The sequence below is a fragment of the Mirounga leonina genome, unplaced genomic scaffold (assembly GCF_011800145.1).
Source record: "Mirounga leonina isolate KUSES-001 unplaced genomic scaffold, KU_Mleo_1.0 Mir_94, whole genome shotgun sequence".
NCBI classification, from domain to species: domain Eukaryota; kingdom Metazoa; phylum Chordata; class Mammalia; order Carnivora; family Phocidae; genus Mirounga; species Mirounga leonina.
Genome location: NW_023270855.1, coordinates 33,392,676 through 33,409,383, shown reverse-complemented (window position 1 = coordinate 33,409,383; position 16,708 = coordinate 33,392,676). Strand labels below are relative to the sequence as shown.

The window sequence follows — 16,708 nt, the reverse complement described above, 5'->3', positions numbered from 1 at the left end:
TTTTAACTGATGAGTTTAGTTAAATTACTATGATTATTAGTATATCAGGACTTTTTTTTACTCTCTTTCTTAGGGGGAGGAGTCTCACTTTTTCTACATGTCTTTGGATTGATTAGCATTTGGGTTTTTTATTGACTTACGTCAATTCCCCCGTTCTACTGGTTTGAAAGTTATACATGTTATTTGTACTATTTTAATGAATACCATTGGCATTGTGCCATGCATAAAGACCAAAGTTAATATCTTAATTCCCTTCCCACCCCAAATGCAAAGGCATTGGAACCCTTTAATTTTGACCATCTCATTCCTAATTTACTGTTGTCCCCTATTTTTGTTCTGACCTTGTTTAAACCTATAAATTATGATTATTCTTGTCATCGTTATTGTTTTGTACTGACAATTTTGTTTAGATTCACTCTATTTGCCCATTTCTTCACTCATTATTCTTCCTTTCACTGCAGTTCTTAATAGGGTTGTTTTTCTTCTTTCTGAGGTATATCTTAAAAGTTCAGTTAGTCAAATTTTCCAGTTGTAAATTCACTTTATCTGTATGTCACCCTCATTCCTGAAAGGCTGGGGATCCAATTTTCAGGTCTTTGGAGATACTCTTTAAATCTTTTAGCTTCTTATGTTGCCATTCAGAAATTTGCTGGCAATCTAATTCCTTCCTTTGGGAATAAGCTGTCTTTTTTTTTTTTTTTTTTATAATCTCTAGCTGCTTTTAAGATATTTTCTTTGTTTTTAGTATTCTGCAGTTTCACTGCAATATTTCTTGGTATGGATTTCCTATTATTTTTCCTGCTTGGGATATATTATGCTTCCTAAATCTGCAGAATTATATCTTTTTTCTGCTCTGGAAATTCTCACACATTACTACCTCAAATATAGCCTCTCCTTTCTTCTTTCCTTCTTTGATGCTGCTTAATTGGATTTTAGATCTTCTCAGTCTATTCTACACATTTGTAAGATCTTTCTTTTCATATTTTTCATGTCATATCACTCTTTGTTGCATTCTGATTAATTTCTTCAGATAGGTCTACCAAATCACCCTATTTGGTTAATTATGATCTATAAGAATCCTGAACAACTTTCTCTTTGATGAGTACATTGTCCCTGAAGCTCTGAGAACAATTCGATGAAGCATGTCAAATGCAACTCTTGTAATCTAAATGATGAGGTAGCCAACATCTTAGAGAAAGATGCTCCAGTCCAAGCCAGGGAGATTGTCCTTAACTCTGGATGGATTCCAGCAGCCCTGACAGAGGCTGGTTTTACAAGGTGACCTCAAAGATGTTCTCTTTGCCACATCTCTGAGGCTTCTTGTCCATGACCCATTCTTAAAATTCAGGACCCACCCAACTCAGCCAGGTTCTACCAGTCTGGAGGGTTTGGCAGGCAGCAAGCTGCCATTGGGGTGGATTTAAATACCAAGAGAGTCCTGCTGGGCACTGGTCCCACCTAGGTGTAGAATAAGGGCAGAAAAGGAAGCCATGGATTCAGGGTAGCAGAAGATATCAAGCCCCAATACCCCACCCCACATACAGTGTCCAGCACATAGTAAGTGCTCAGTAAATATTTGTTAAATGAATGAATAAACACTTTGATGGAATAAGTCCATAGAGCACTGTGGGCCCAAAGGGGACTTAAGGAAGGTTTCCTGGAGGAAGTGACATTTAAATTGAGGCATGGAAAAGAGGAAGTAGTCAGGCCAAGCAGAAAAGGAAGAGTTCCTGGTGGAGGGAACAGCCCATGCAAAGGCCAAAGTGGTAGAATTCAGCCTCGGTGGTGCCCTGAATAGTAGATGAGGCTGGAGTGGGAAACTGAGGCCAGATGCTCAAAAATCCAGGCTTTGTGACAGATAAGCTAGTCAGACAACACCGTTTGAATTTAATGGGTAATAACTTTTATGCTCCGCTCCTGACTTTTTTGCCTAATGAGGTTTAACTGTCCTTAAAAATTAGAAATGACCATAGTGGGGATTTAACCAGTGGTGGCCGAAAGTCTTTCAACACTGCCATTTTGCCCCCAGAGTTTGGAGCCAGGTGCTGGGTCTAAATCCCCAGTTCTGTCCTTTATAGGCTGAATCCATGGGCAAGCTCCTCACCTTTCTTCTGAGAAAGGAAGCCAATCCCAATGCCCACCTCATAGGATTAAGAGACAACATGTGTAAGACAGCGTTGCTAAGCTTGCCTGTGAACCTGGGCCTGTCCCTCTGAGCCCTTTGAGAGCAGAGATCCAGCCAGAGTCACTTTGACGGCGCGGGCCCAACAGCACCAGGCACATAGTAGGTGCTCAGTAAACAAGGAACCAGTGCCTCGACGAACGCTGGCATCGCGCCGTGGAACTGTGGCTCCCTGGGTCCCCAGCCCTTCCCCTCGCCGAGAGCGCCCTTTAGGGGCGGGGCGGGGCGGGGCGGCCGGTTCCGCCCCCTGCACTTGGCGCTGCGCGCGAACGCAGTAGGTGTTGGCCCTCCGGCCTGAACTCTTGGATGCTGGGAGACAGGTTGCCGAGGTTGCCGAGGTCGGGATGTGCGAGGCGCTAACTTGCCCCTCTGGGTGTAACGCTGTGAGCGGCGCAGCCGAGGAGCTGAGGGTTCCCGTGCGGGCTCGGCGGTAGACCGGACCAGGCAGCGGCGGAGCGGCGCGAGGAGCCGGCGCGGGCGGAGCCGGCTTTTCTGTCGGCTGACGCAGGCCGGCGCGCCGCGCCTTTAAGGCGTCCAGCAGAGCCCGGCGCCGGGAACTGAGCGGCGCGGGCACGAGCGCTGCTGCCGGACGCGAGCGGGGCTGGGGCCAGAAGACGGGCGTCCGGATCCGGCGGCGCGACCCAGGCGCCTGAGGTCAGATGGAGTGTGCGCCGGCGGGGCGGGCTGGGGCGGGCCGGGGCGGGGGATGCGCACCTGAAGGGGGGGGTGTCTGGGGTCTCTCCCTTATGGCCCCGTGACCCACCCTCCACTTCTCGAGTCAGGGCTGCCTGGCCTCCCCGCAAGCGGCACACGGGGCGAAATGGGTCGGGGACCTGCGCCTCGCTTTCTACTCGGTTCCCTCGCTCCGGCATCAGCCCTTGCGCGCTCCCCTGCAGTGCCTGGACACGTTCGACATTCCCGAATCCCAGGTGCCCTCACTCCCCGAGCTTGCCTACCGCCCTAAGCCCAGGGACAAGGTGAGGGTGGGTCGGGGACCTGCACCCTCTTTCTATTCCGCCTCCCACCGCTGGCTCCGGCACCAGCCCCTGTGCGCCCCTCCTGGTGCCTGGATGGTTTGGAGGCTCCTGTACCCCCGTTCTAACCACTTACTGAGTTCGACCTCCCAGCTAATGGCACCGACCCCCGTCCCGCCCCAGATATCTTCGCCCCTCGGGACCTCCCCCGGCCAGTACCTACCCCCAGCAGCCTTTTAGCTCACCTCGGCCCCAATTTTCTCAGCCTCATGCCCTTTCCTCCCGGCCCTCTTCTCCCTCCTCCTTGAGTTAGGATGCTGGTCCAACCACCCCGACAGCCAGGTGCTGCCCCACGACCGCCAGCATCCTCCGCCTACACCTTCGCTGCCTTCCTGGCAGCCTTGGAAACTGGGATTGTGTAACGCAGGCTGCAGGGCAGAGCACATGCAAGATTTGCACCCCTGTATCCGCATTCGAGTGGAGGAGGCCAAGTTGACAGAGTGAATGAAATAGGGAAGGAGGAAGAGGTTGAGGGGAGGGTCTAGAGCCTGTGCAATCTGGGATATGTATCTGGAGACCTTCTTATGCCTCAGAGTCTGATTGATTAAGAAGAGGTCTCAACTTGGACTGGAGGTCGGCATTTGCCTCACCTCTCCCTCATGGCTAGTCTACCTGGCTGGGAGCTAAGAGTTTATTATAAGTAATAGCTGACATAGAAGAAGCAAGTACTGGCTGCCAGATCCAGTCCTAGCACCTTTAGATTACCTGCTTTACTTCTCCCAACAGCTCCATGCATGAGGTAGGTACCGATGTTATGCCCATTTCTCAGAGGAAGAATGTGTCCCCTTCCCAGGACACACAGGGAATCTGACCTCAAAGCCCCCGATTCTGAATCACTAGACTTAATTTTTACCCAATTGTAACTAATAAATTCTTATCAACATTTTTATAATATAGGAAGTTAGAAATAAGATCAATAACCTATGTTCTTAGCACCAATTTTTCTAAAAGTAGGTACTCAGACCAACAGAGGGAACTGGGTGTCCTCCTCAAGGAGACTGATGCCCAGAGAGAAGGGATGTGCTGGAGGCCACACAGCTAAGAAGTACCAGGGTTGGTATGCTAAACATGGCCTGGGATGCTCAGTCGTTACTTCCTGGGCTCCCAGTTCTGCCCCAACCCATCAGCCTAGGCCCCTGGAGATTCTTTCCCTCCCCCTCCCCGTTTGCATCCTGATCTTCCCCTTCCCCATCTGCTTCCTTTGCTATAACCCAGGAGGTGAGCTGCTGCCTTTGCTTAGGCTGTCTTCTCCTTTAGGAATGCCCTCCCTGGAATCTCTGATGTCTCAACCTAACCTACCCTTTAGCTCCAGCTCAGCGGTCCCCTCCAGGAATGCCCCTCTGATTGTTCCCCTGCCCCCAACTGAAAGCGATTCCTTTCTCCCCTGGGATCCTTACCTTCCACCCACATGATGGCATTTGGAAAGTTCTATCTGCATGTATCTGCTTATGCTTTCTGGTGCAACTGTGCTGGCAGAATCAGAAGCACTCCCCAAGACCCCTCTAACCATCTGCCTGATGAAGCCCCAGGACAAAGGGAGAGAGAGAGAGAGAGAGAGAAAGGGTCCATGGGGGTATGGTGTGGATTCTGAAGTAAGAATAGGCTCAGAATTTCTGAATGCCGCAACACCAGACTCCCTTCATTGAGCTACGGCCTGGTCATGGGAGAATGGCTCAGCATGGTACCTAACATTATAACTACATGTTTGTTTTTGCTCATAACCCAGAGGATTCCCACCAGAAAATCAGAGAGGCTTGGGTCCTAATCCCACTGCTGCCACTGCTAGCTGTGTGGCCATGGGCCTTTTACCTGACCTCTCTGAGCCTTAACTTCTGGTAATGGCACCTGCTTCAGAAGGCAGTGATAAGGTTTAGATAAAATAGAGTACAAGGCCCAGCAGGTGGTGAGCACTCAGTAAGCACCAGCTATTAGGAAGAGTTAGTGTTGACCCCTTCTTTGAATTACTGGAGACATATTAAATCATTACTAAATGACTCACACTGACTCTGCTTAGAGGTGGGCCAAAGGAATCCCAGCCAAGGAGAGGAAAGCATTTTTTAAAAAAGATTTTAAGTAATCTCTACACCCAGCGTGGGGATTGAACCCACAACCCCTCGATCAAGAGTCGCACGCTCCACCAGCTGAGCCAGCTAGGTTCCCTGAGGTAGGCATTTTGTGTGTGTACTCAGAAAGGCCTGTGGTGCTTTCTTAGACTCTAAACCATCCATTGCCTTGGCGAAAACAATCGCCTTTCTGTTTTTTAGCTTTAAAAATCTGTGAGCTTTGAGTTCTGTGAGGCTCCACACACCTAGAATGAGTGTGAATGCAGTTCATGAAATTGTAAGTAATTGTGAAACTTACTGATACGAGGGGAAAAAAAGCTGATTCTTAGAGGTGACCTTGGTTTGCACTGTGTGTTGTTTCAGGCTTGTCTTGGGGGCGAGAGGTTTGAATCAAAGGTTTACTTTGGATTTGGAGGGAAGGAAAGCTGGGGTGAGTGTTTTTCCCTAGTACGCTAGTAAGCGGCTCAGAGTAGAAATCAACTTCCCTGTGTCATATTCTTTACCAACTCCTGGTTATTTTGATGATTAGATCACTTTTTACAGTGATGAATGCTCCAAAAGTAAAGGGCCAGGAATGTGTCCCTCAAAGCTAAGTGTTTGGAATATGTGGGGAAGCCGGCTCTGCTGGTTGAAAAAAAATATATTTTAAAATGTCTCCTAATTTGATCATTAGGGTAAGTTAGGTTCCCATTTGATCATTTTAAGACTGTTGAGTTTAGATATTCTAAGGCATATATTTTTGTAAATTTTCACGGTTCCGTAGCATTTAGCAGCCTACGGGACTTTATTTTTGTGACCCTGCAGGGACACAAATATTTTTCATGCTATTAATATGGTGGCCATCAAATTCAAATTAAATAAAATTTAAAATTCTCTTCTTAAGTCACACGGGCCATATTTCAAGTGGTCGATAGCCATGGGTGGCCAGTGGCTACTATATTAGGGAGAGCAGATAGAGAACATTTCCATCTTCCCAGAAAGTTTTATGGGAAGGCACTGTTTAGATCAATAAAGCCACGGGCAAACTGCATGATTACGGGGTTAAGTTCCATTCTTTCTAGCAAGTCATCTGGAGGCCAAGAAATGGAGTGTGCCGAGGATGTTTTGTTGTCAAGAATGAGGTTGTTACTTAAATCCCCTTAGCTTCATTTTGGTTTTCTGGTTCACTGGCTTTTAACACTGCCAGATTCAAAGGATGGGGGAGATGGAAGCACATGGAATGTCTTCCGGCAATGCTTCTCCATCCTGGCTGCATGTTAGAACCGCCTAGGGAATTTTTAAAAAATACCCATGTCCTGCCTCTGCCCCAAGCCCAGTGAATCTGAATCTCTGGGGGTGGTATCCCGGAATCTATATTTTTAAAACGCTCCCTGGGAGATTCTGCATGGCCAGGGTTGAGAACAACTGCCTTCTAGACTGTGAACTTAGAAAAAAAAAATCCCTGAGGACTGGAAGACATCGTTTTAAGGCAGATACGGTGAGTGGCTAAGAATGCTCCTCACTGATTTACTGCAGACATAAATCCAGGGTTGGAGTCGAGTGGGCTCACTTCCTCCAGAAGGGCTCTCAACTGAGGGCAGCTTTGCCCCCCGGGTGCATTTGGCAACGTCTAGAGACATTTTTGCTTGTCACAACTTAGGGGTGGCATCGAGTGGGTAGGGGCCCCCGGATGCTGCCAAATATCCTACAGTGTATAGGATAGCCCCCCACAACAAAGAACTAGGCAGCCCAGAATGTCCGTTGTGCCACAGTTGAGAAACCCTGATCTAGATGCAATTTCCGCAAACCCAAGTCCTCTCTGACTTTGGATGTAGTTGTCTCTTCAAAGAAGATCAAGATATTCTCCTACACTGGGCCCTCCGAAACCCTCTTGACCATCTTCCAGGCTTTCCAAACCCAGAAGCCACGGAGGGGGTCTCCGCCTGTATTTGGATGTGTTTGGGGCTGCACCAAGGAAACTGCTGATTCAGGGGTACGGGGCAGCCTGTGAAAGGTGTGGGCAGAGGTTCTTACTGCCCACAGGTTGGGATCCTATTCTTTTTGTTAATTATCTGAAGTAGCAGCAGCCTTTGCCTTAGGCTGTTTTCCCGAGGCTGTGGCTCTTGGTGTTGGGTGTTGGCCTTGTGATATATACGCAGAGCAAGATTTAAGCCTTCTATGTGATGAAATTTGGTAATGGAGCTAGGGGCCAGACTCTGGGAGTATAAAGATAGCAACACAGACATGCCCGTAGCCTCAAGCGTCTGAGAGCCCCAGGCACGGTGGCACTGCAGGGGAGGGAGGGGTGGGGGTGTGGCAGGGCTCCCTCCCTGGGCCTGCGAGGGCTGGTGAGATCTTCCCAGCTGTCCAGAGTGAGCGCTTGGTGTGCGCCAGTCACTGCGTTGAGCAGTCTCCGTGCACCCTCTCATTTCGTCCTTTTACCGAGGCCCTAAGAGGTGAAGTGACTTTGCCAAGGTCACACAGCAGGTCAGTAGCAGAGCAGAGATTTGAACCCGGTTTATAGAGCTGCAAAACTGAATCCTCAGCGGAGCATTTACAGACTGGGGCTGCGCTTCATGGCCAAGACTTGTGGAATGAGCTGGAGCTCACCAGGCAGAAGGGAGAAAAGGCAGGCGAGGGAGAATACCATGTGTGCCAAAGGCTCGGAGGTGTGAAAGAGTATGACATATCAGGGATTGTGGCTCATTGAAGGAAAGAGGTGGGTGATAGAAGAGGATAATGCTTGAGAGACAGGCAGGTAGTAAATCCTATCCTCCATAGCCTTGTAAATCATGCTGAGGGCCACTGTGAGCCGCTGGTGGATTGGAAGCAGAGAAGAGCTGTGTGACATTGGACAGCCTGCTTAACTTCTCTGGGTCCCAACTGCCCATCTGGAGAAGGCCTCTAAAACTCAGCGCTCTGATGAATGTTCATTTTGTTGGTGCCCATCATAACAAAGTGAAGGAATGGCCTGCGGTGGCCCTAGTGGGCAGCCCTGTTGATTCCTGACCTCCTAGCTTATCATTTGATATTGACTAAGTGCCCTCTGAGGGCAAGGCACGGTCCTGAAGTGCTGTGGCAGATGCAGAGATGTAGTAAGACTCGTCTTGGAGACTTGCCGCCTAGTGGAGGGTACAGCTGGTGTTCTCACGGGTCCCATGCTTAAAGGCACAAATCACCAGTGCCATGAGAGAGAAGCATCCCTACAAAATATCTGAGGCATGGAGGTTACAAATGGGGGTGTGGCGGTGCTGAGGGAAGGTACATTGAAGGAGATAACTCCTAGCTCTGCCAGAAAGACTTGTAAAGGAGAATATAGGGGTAGGTCAAGGGTATCCTCCGGGGAGAGAGAGTGGGGGAAATGGAGAGAAATAAAAAGCCAGTTCAGGTACAGTCCCCAGAGGGTCAGACTATCAGCATCTCTGGTATCTGACTCCCCACAGTTTCCAGGTCACAGAGGGGAAGCAGAAGTCATCATTGCAGGAAGATATTCAGTAATGGGCTTGCCACTTACAAACTGAGGTCTGATGCCATCATCCCTCCCTCTGTTTTCAACCCTGTTGTCTAGCCGGGCTCCAGGAGCATCCATGTCTGGGTCATCTGTCTCTCCCAGCTCCTAGGACGTTTGCAAATAGGTACAGGACAAAGAGTGGAAAGTGAAATTGTAACTCTTGTGAGAGAGGCAGGATTTCATGAAATCAAAGCAAGCGATGTTGGAGAACTGCTTAAATGACGTGTCAAGGCAGTAATAGATGAGGATCTGGCAACGTGAGACCCGATGAAGAGAAGGGGGAGAAATGAATTAAAAAATCAATTCTTTGAAAATCAAAGAATTAAGCCCTTGAGAGATCAATAAGTTATGTTTGTAAAAATGTCCTCTTTGGGGATGCCTGGGTGGCTCAGTCGGTTAAGCGTCTGCCTTCGGCTCAGGTCATGATCCCAGGGTCCTGGGATCGAGTCCCGCATCGGGCTCCCTGCTCCGCGGGGAGCCTGCTTCTCCCTCTGCCTCTGTCTCTCTCTCTGTCTCTCATGAATAAATAAATAAAATCTTTAAAAAAAAAAAATGTCCTCTTTGGGATAGCACTGTGATAACCAAATACTAACCGGAAAGATTCATCATACTCTAAGACAGTCCACGTGAGACTTTAATTCTTTGTTCTAAGACTTAGCACAGGATTGCAGTTATGACCTCATTTTCATTTTGTTCAATATTTACTCTTGCTTTTAAAATACATTTGATTTTGGGGGCGCCCGGGTGGCTCAGTCGTTAAGCGTCTCCTTCGGCTCAGGTCATGATCCCAGGGTCCTGGGATCGAGCCCTGCATCGGGCTCCCTGCTCAGCGGGAGGCCTGCTTCTCCCTCTCCCTCTCCCCCTGCTTGTGTTCCCTCTCTCGCTGTCTCTCTGTCAGATAAATAAATAAAATCTTAAAAAAAAAATACATTTGATTTTGGGGGGTTTTTTATTTGGATTAAGTTCTAAACCAAACTGTGTTTTGTTTTCTTCTTTTTTTTTTTTTTTTTAAAGATTTTATTTATTTTTTAGAGAGCGAGTGAGAGAGAAACAGCATGAGAGGGGAGAGGGTCAAGCAGGCTCCCCGCTGAGCCGGGAGCCCGATGTGGGACTCGATCCCAGGACCCTGGGATCATGACCTGAGCCGAAGGCAGACGCTTAACCATCTGAGCCACCCAGGCGCCCTGTGTTTTTTTTTTCTTAACTGTGAACTTTCCCGTGTGGCTTCACCGCAGGTCCCTTTTTTGGATGCTAATTCTCCAGGGTCACAGAGATCTCCTCTGGGAGGAGATTCTGCTAGATAGAAGGTGGGGACCAGCTCACAAAGGGCCCTGAATGCTGAGCCTCTGCTGGGAGCCAGAAATCTTGTCCTGATAAAAAACCTCCGGGCTCTTACAAACAGAACTCCCTTCTGTCTAAGGCCGACTTTGTTCCTGCAGTTAGAAAATGCTACCGACCAACTTCACCTCCTTTAGAAATGACAAAACCCTCTTTAATCTCCTTGCTTTTCCTTTTATTGGTGAAGCACAGATTTAGCAATGGGAGACTGTGTTTTGGGTGCTGAGGTTCTATTTTAGGCCCTGTGCCATTGCGTACCCATATAGAGGGCTATTTTAATTCCTTTCAGTCATGTGGAAAATAATCACTTAAATGATGCTCTTTCTAGCACTTTACCTTTGAGAGGTGACCTCAGCTGATGACAGTGCATGCATCCGCAGTAATCCGCGGGCCAAATGCTGGGATCAAAGCTACGTCTGGGCTCCCCGAGAGCCTGAAGACGGTGGGGTCTTCTGAAGTGAAAGGTCAAGTGACTTTGGCGCTTCTTTGATCCAGCAGGAAGACTGGCTCGTATTTCTGGAGGGTTTTCTTGTTTTCAACATGTTTTCAAGCAGGCAGTTAGGTCAGACTATCATCAACCTAGATCTTGACACCCCCCCCCAAGGCTGATATTTTGAAGGTGCTCATCTAGGTCAGGTCACATGTTGTGTATTTTATTGCCTTGTTTCTTGGCCAGTACAATTTTTTAGAAGATATGCTGCCAGATATATAAGCCACTTATCTTCCAGCTGAGCCCCTGATTCAGCTGCCTTCCCCCCACCCCCACCCCCACCGTGTCCTTTCTCCAGCGAATCGGGTAGCAGGATTATCTGGTTCTCTAATTCCCTGCCTACAGGACCAGCCTGGCTAAGCTGAGTTTCCTTGCCCACAGAGCTGCCCCAGGTGGTAGAAGCAAAGGAGAGGGGCTCGGGGTTGGCTGGTTCTTAAGTAAGAATCCCTAGGGGGTACCAGTTGCTAGCACTTTGGCACCAAGTGGGACCAAGGGATCCTCTTATCAGTACCTCTCCCAGATTATGCATTTCCAGTTTATGCACATGTATGGTTGCAGAATGGAAATCCTTATCTTCTTAGAGTGCTGGACTTTGACCTTTGAGGATTGAAGTTTATGTCAAACTGACATAACCTTTGGGTAGTCACACAGGGCAGGAACCCTCCCTGGTCTTTGTTATTCTAGTAGGTGGCCTGGCCTTTTAGCTTGTGTAGAGGGAGAAGGATTTGTAGGCTAATAGCCTTCACATTTGTAGTTCTTCGCTGATCATGCGAAACAATTAAGGTTTGGTTGCTTGCTCACGTGGGCCATTTTAACTAACATAGAGTCCAGGACTAGCCAGTAGAACTCTTTGTGATGATGAAAATGAGCTCTATGTCCACTGCCCAGTCTGGTAGCCACTAGCTACCTGTGGCTCTTGACCATGTGAAATGTGGCTAGTGCAGCTGAGGAACTGAATTTTACATTTTATTTAATTTCAATCAATTTAAACAGTCACATGTGGCTAGCAGCTACTGTATTGGACAATGGGGATAGACCATTTCTATTTGAGGATTTTATATTTTGTAATTAAGTATAGAAAACCTTATACACGCACATAGTAGCAATTCAAAAGATACAAAAGGATATCAAGTGACAAGTCTCCCTCATCTCCTTCTCTGGTCCCCCTGTTTCCCTTCCCAGTGGCAGCCCTGATAACCAGTTTCTTGTGGTTATCTTATGGTCCGGAAACATTTCATACATATATAAACATATTTCTTTCTCTTTCTCCATTCCTCCCCTCTTTCTCTCCTCTCTTCCTTTAATGCAAGAGGTGTTATTCTATCCACTCTCTACTGTTCCTGGGGTTTTGTTTGTTTGTTTTAGAGGCAGGGAGGGGTAGAGGGAGAGAATCTTAAGCAGTCCCCACACCAGCACCGAGCTCAGAACCAGCAGTGGAGCTCACGACCTTGAGATCATGACCTGAGCCGAAATCAAGAGTTGGACGCTCAACCGACTGAGCCACCCAGGTGGCCCCGTTCCTTGGTTTTTTGAGTTAACAACAATCCTTGGAGGTCATTATTTTATGGCTTACATTTAATTTTATTTGTATTTAATGGCTGTACATAATAGTCCTTTATAAAGTTATACCATCATTTACTTAACAGGCCCCCTTAGAAGTGAGCGTATGAGTTAATTCCAGTCTTTTGCCATGATAAATACTACTGTAACAAATAACTTGCGCAAGCATGATTTCACGTTAGGTATAAACACAAACTCTGAGAAGTGAGACGGTCAAGTCGAAGGAATGTATGGTTTACATTGCCTCAGATTGTTACCAGATTGCCATCCATAGATAGAACTTGTTGATGGGACTGGAAGTTGGTGCCTGTTCCAGCCTCAGCGACAGTCTGTTAGTGAACTTTTTGTTCTTTGCCAGTGGGATAAATGAAGATTGCCATTACCTTGTAGGTTTAATCTGCATTTCTCTTATTATAAATGAGATTGAGGGTCTTTTTATATGTTCAAGAGTCATTTCCTTTCTGGTAAATCGGCTACTCAGATCATTTGCCCATTTTTCTATTGGATTTCGTTGTTGTTTTAATTGATTTGTAGGAACCTTTTATACATTCAGGAAATTAGTCTCTTGCCTCTGATTTATATTGACAAATCTTAATCTTGTTCGTGGTCTCTCTTTCCCTGTGGACATTTGAAAATATTTTATGCGGTGAATGTATTCATCTTTTTGTTATGGCCTCTGCGTCTTGTATCTGACTTAGACTTTCCCCGTGGAGGTATTTTCAAACAGGTCTCGTGTTTTCTTCTAGAACCTCCATGGTCCCATGGTTCCTCACTGACTCCTCTGAAATAGTTCAGGGGTTTTGTGGATTTTACCTTCCCTTGCCTGGCCCCTCATTCTCCCGCCGTGATGCCTTTGCCAGGGCTTTCTGTCCAGCCCTGGTTTTGAGCTGTGGGGTGCCCTCTCACTGGCCACTCGGGGAGAAACATGATCCTCATTTGTCCACTGGTTGCCACCTTCTTCTCATTCCTTTCTCTCTTTTTTTTTTTAATTAAAAAAAATTTTTTTAAGTAATCTCTACACCCAACATGGGGCTCAAACTCACAACCCTGAGATCAAGAGTTGCATGCTCTACTCGCTGAGCCAGCCAGGCGCCCCTTCTCATTCCTTTCTGAGTACAACTTTGAGGTAAACCCTAATCCCGAATGGAGAAGGTGAGATTCAATCTTTATTTGGGGGTCTTAGTTACATTTGTAGGTCCCAGAGTCCCCTTTTGCCTCAGTATGCCTGACAACCCCTACCCCCCCCCCCCCCCCCCCCCCCGCCTTTCTCCCCACCCCAGCCCCGGAATCACCAGGTCCCTCCCTGTTTTGTCCTCTCACTGCAGATCTCTTCTATGACCTTCTGCATGCCTTCCTAGGCCCTGCTCATTATCTGACATACCCTGCCCTTTGTGCCGGTTGCTTAATTGGGAGGGGTGACTTGAACAAGAGGTGGGCAATAAAGCCGCAGGATATTTGTACTCTGCCTGTGCGGAGGAGGAGAGCACTCCGCCTCCAGCGAAGCCAGCAATTTTGTGGCTGTTAGCACTTCATTCATATTCTCTAATATGATTTAATGCTTTGTCATTTTCTTTCTTGTGATTCCAGAATCTCATTTTCAGCTTCTGCCAGAGCCAGTAGCAGTTGGGAAAGAAGGCTGTGTTCTTTGAAGAGTGAGTATGGATTTTCAACACTGTTGATTACAAAAAAAACCAAAAAACAAAAAACAAGCAGCCCTCAATGAGCTTGGGGCTCCTCTGTAAGCTTCCCCCAAACCCCTCTCCAGGCCAACTTGTGGTGGGTGATTTCTCTGGTTTAGTTGGTTTGGTGGGGAAGGGTGTGGGCACCTGAAGGTCAGCTACATGCCCCAAAGCCCCCTATGGACAGTTCTCAAAGCCTGTGCCAGGAGAAAGACTCTGAGTTTGAAGGGAGTCTGGAAGATCTGAGCCTCTGGGAAGGAAACAGGATGCTTTCCTGGGGAGTGTGATGCTTGAATTAGCCCAGAGGCGGAGAGGAGTTCATCTAACAGCCAGGACATGGTTGTGCTCCACAGAAAGGAACAGCCTGAGGAGAGACAGAGCGTGAGGCTGTGCAGGGTGGCGTGGGGACAGGAGGTGGTTATTCGGGGTGCAGGCAGAGATGTGGGAGTTGGTCCAGGAAGCTGGGTTGGGATCGTATTGAGTGGTTCGAGTTCACATTCGACCAGGGCAGCCTAATGTATGGGTGGGAGTTGTGAAGGTTCCCCTGGCAACTAGTGTTCGGGCTGAGACAGAATGGGAGCAAGAAGAAATGAGGACCTGGACCCAGTGTGGTGGCTGAGGTAGCTGTAGTCTGACTCACACTTGCTGGGAATTTGTCTTCCTTCCCGACATTCCTAGGATGTGTTGGACAGCATCAGCCTCAGGAATTGGTGGCATGAGGCTTTCAGGGGTATAAACCCCCTAAAACTGTGCTCCTCTTCCTGTGTGGCCCTACCATGCACTTAAAATGTGACAGGTGTGACTGAAGCACTGAACTCTGAATTTTATTTAATTACATTTAAATAGTCATGTATTGAACGGCCTCGTTTGTCTAGACTCACACAAGTTGGCTCCAGCGCTGGCGCCTCTCCACTTTTGCATAAGAGGAGTGGGAAGAGTGAAAGATGTATTGGCCTCTGGGAGGCTAGATTGATGGGGAGACTGTCAGCAGAAATGAATGAGAAGGGGGAGAGATGTGTCTGGGACGTGGTAAGACTGTTGAGTCATGCAGGTGGTCAGGCAGGCTTTTAGAAAAGTCTGGAAGGGGGTTCTGGCCAGGCATGTTGAGTTCTGAATTTCCTGAAGGAGGGAATGGTGGAGGATGTAGGGATGGAGAGCTTTCCACGGAAGACTGTGAGGAGAGCATGATAGGAAGATCAGGAGAGAGAGGAGAGCATCATGGGAATATCGAGGGGGAGAGAGTGAGGAGCGCATGATGGGAATATCGGTGGGGAGAGAGAGGATAGCATCTCAGGATCCAGGTCAGGTGTGCTCGTTTCAACAGCAGGGCTGTCAGGGGCACTTGGCTGGCTCAGTCAGTAGAGTGTGTAACTCTTGATCTCAGGGTCATAGTTCAAGCCCCACACTGAGCATGGGGCTTTAAAAAATTTTTTAATTAATTAATTAAAAATGAAATTAATTAAAAAATTAATCACTAATAGGGCTGTCAGAGCTGCAAAGCACAGAGGAGGAAAGGGCTCAGCCAGACTGAGGTAGGGACAATAAGACAAGGAGGGCATAGAGTTGGGCACCTCGTGGTGGTAATCCTGGGGGCCATGCCACACTTTCAGTGATGACTGAGCAAGCTTAACTGCTTATTTGGAAATTTCAGTGTGATTTTCTTCCATGATGGAGATGATATATATGATAAGAAGTTAGAACTGCTGGGCGCCTGGGTGGCTCAGATGGTGAAGCGTCTGCCTTCGGCTCAGGTCATGATCCCAGGATCCTGGGATCGAGTCCCGCATCGGGCTCTCTGCTCCTTGGGAGCCTGCTTCTCCCTCTGCCTCTCTCTCTCTGTCTCTCATGAATAAATAAATAAAAATCTTTAAAAAAAAAAAAAAAAGAAGTTAGAACTGCACATTTCTTGGGGTGCCTGGCTGACTCAGTCAGAAGAGCATTTGACTGTTGATTGTGCGGTCATGAGTTCGAGCCCTACGTTGGGTGTAGAGATTACAAATTAAAAAAAAAAAAAGAACTTACCATTTCTTGAATTATTGTCTCATCAAGTCCTGGGGCTTCCACATACGAGAATCTTACCATCTTTGTATTTTTTCTAGCTGTTAATCGTTAGTGATAGTTTTGAGGGATTGGTTTATCTTGATAAGAACCTAGTTTCAAAAAGCAGTGTTAGGTGGATGCAACAATATTTATAATATTTAAGGGCTTGGATATTATACTCAGATTTTAGGGACTTAGCGTTTTCCTTGTGGAAAACATTGTAGGAACAATTTTCGGCATCCAGTAGTTATTCCATAGATGGAGGTTGTGGCTCTCACATCTTTGGCTGTGGTGGTGGTGGTCCTGGTTATTACCGTTGCTACCATTGTTATAGTAATCATTATTTTGAAGAGACCAGGACTTTAGTCTGTCAGATATGATGGTATATGGGTAAGATATCTAGGGAAAGGCAAGATTCTTTGAAAATGTTTCACATTCTATTTTTTCTTAGAATTTTGCATTATACCCTAAGATGAAGGTATTGGAACTCAGGATTCCCAGTTTTCCAAAATCAGTGAGTACATGGAAGGACCATTGTGACTCATTATGCCTTACTCCCCCACCCAGACTAGGGACTTGGAGATGCCATGTGTATGTGGATCCACTGGTGTATCCTCTATCCAATTAGTCTTCACCCCTGTATTCAGAGACAATGGCCCCAAATGCACAGCTTGGACGCTAACGGGAGGAGGCTGGGTGGCAGGCTCCAATCTGGGATGTGAGAGTGTGTTATTCTCCCTGGTGTCCTAACAGCCAGCTCTCTTCTTCCTAAAGTAGTTTCTCTTCACACTGTGCCACGAGGCCACGGAGATCATTGTCCTTAACCCTGGGA

The 16,708-nt window shown here is 47.5% G+C and overlaps 1 protein-coding gene across 2 annotated transcripts in view; it reads left to right on the top strand.

The window, feature by feature from the left end:
* Positions 1–2,515: 2,515 nt before the first annotated feature.
* ABHD6 (abhydrolase domain containing 6, acylglycerol lipase) overlaps positions 2,516–16,708 on the top strand; it is a 51,374-nt gene continuing 37,181 nt past the window's right edge. For both annotated transcript variants that reach the window (XM_034996720.1, XM_034996721.1), the window contains exons 1-2: positions 2,516–2,836; positions 13,745–13,809. The gene's annotated coding sequence lies outside the window, so the exon portion shown is untranslated. The remainder of the gene's footprint in view (positions 2,837–13,744; positions 13,810–16,708) is intronic.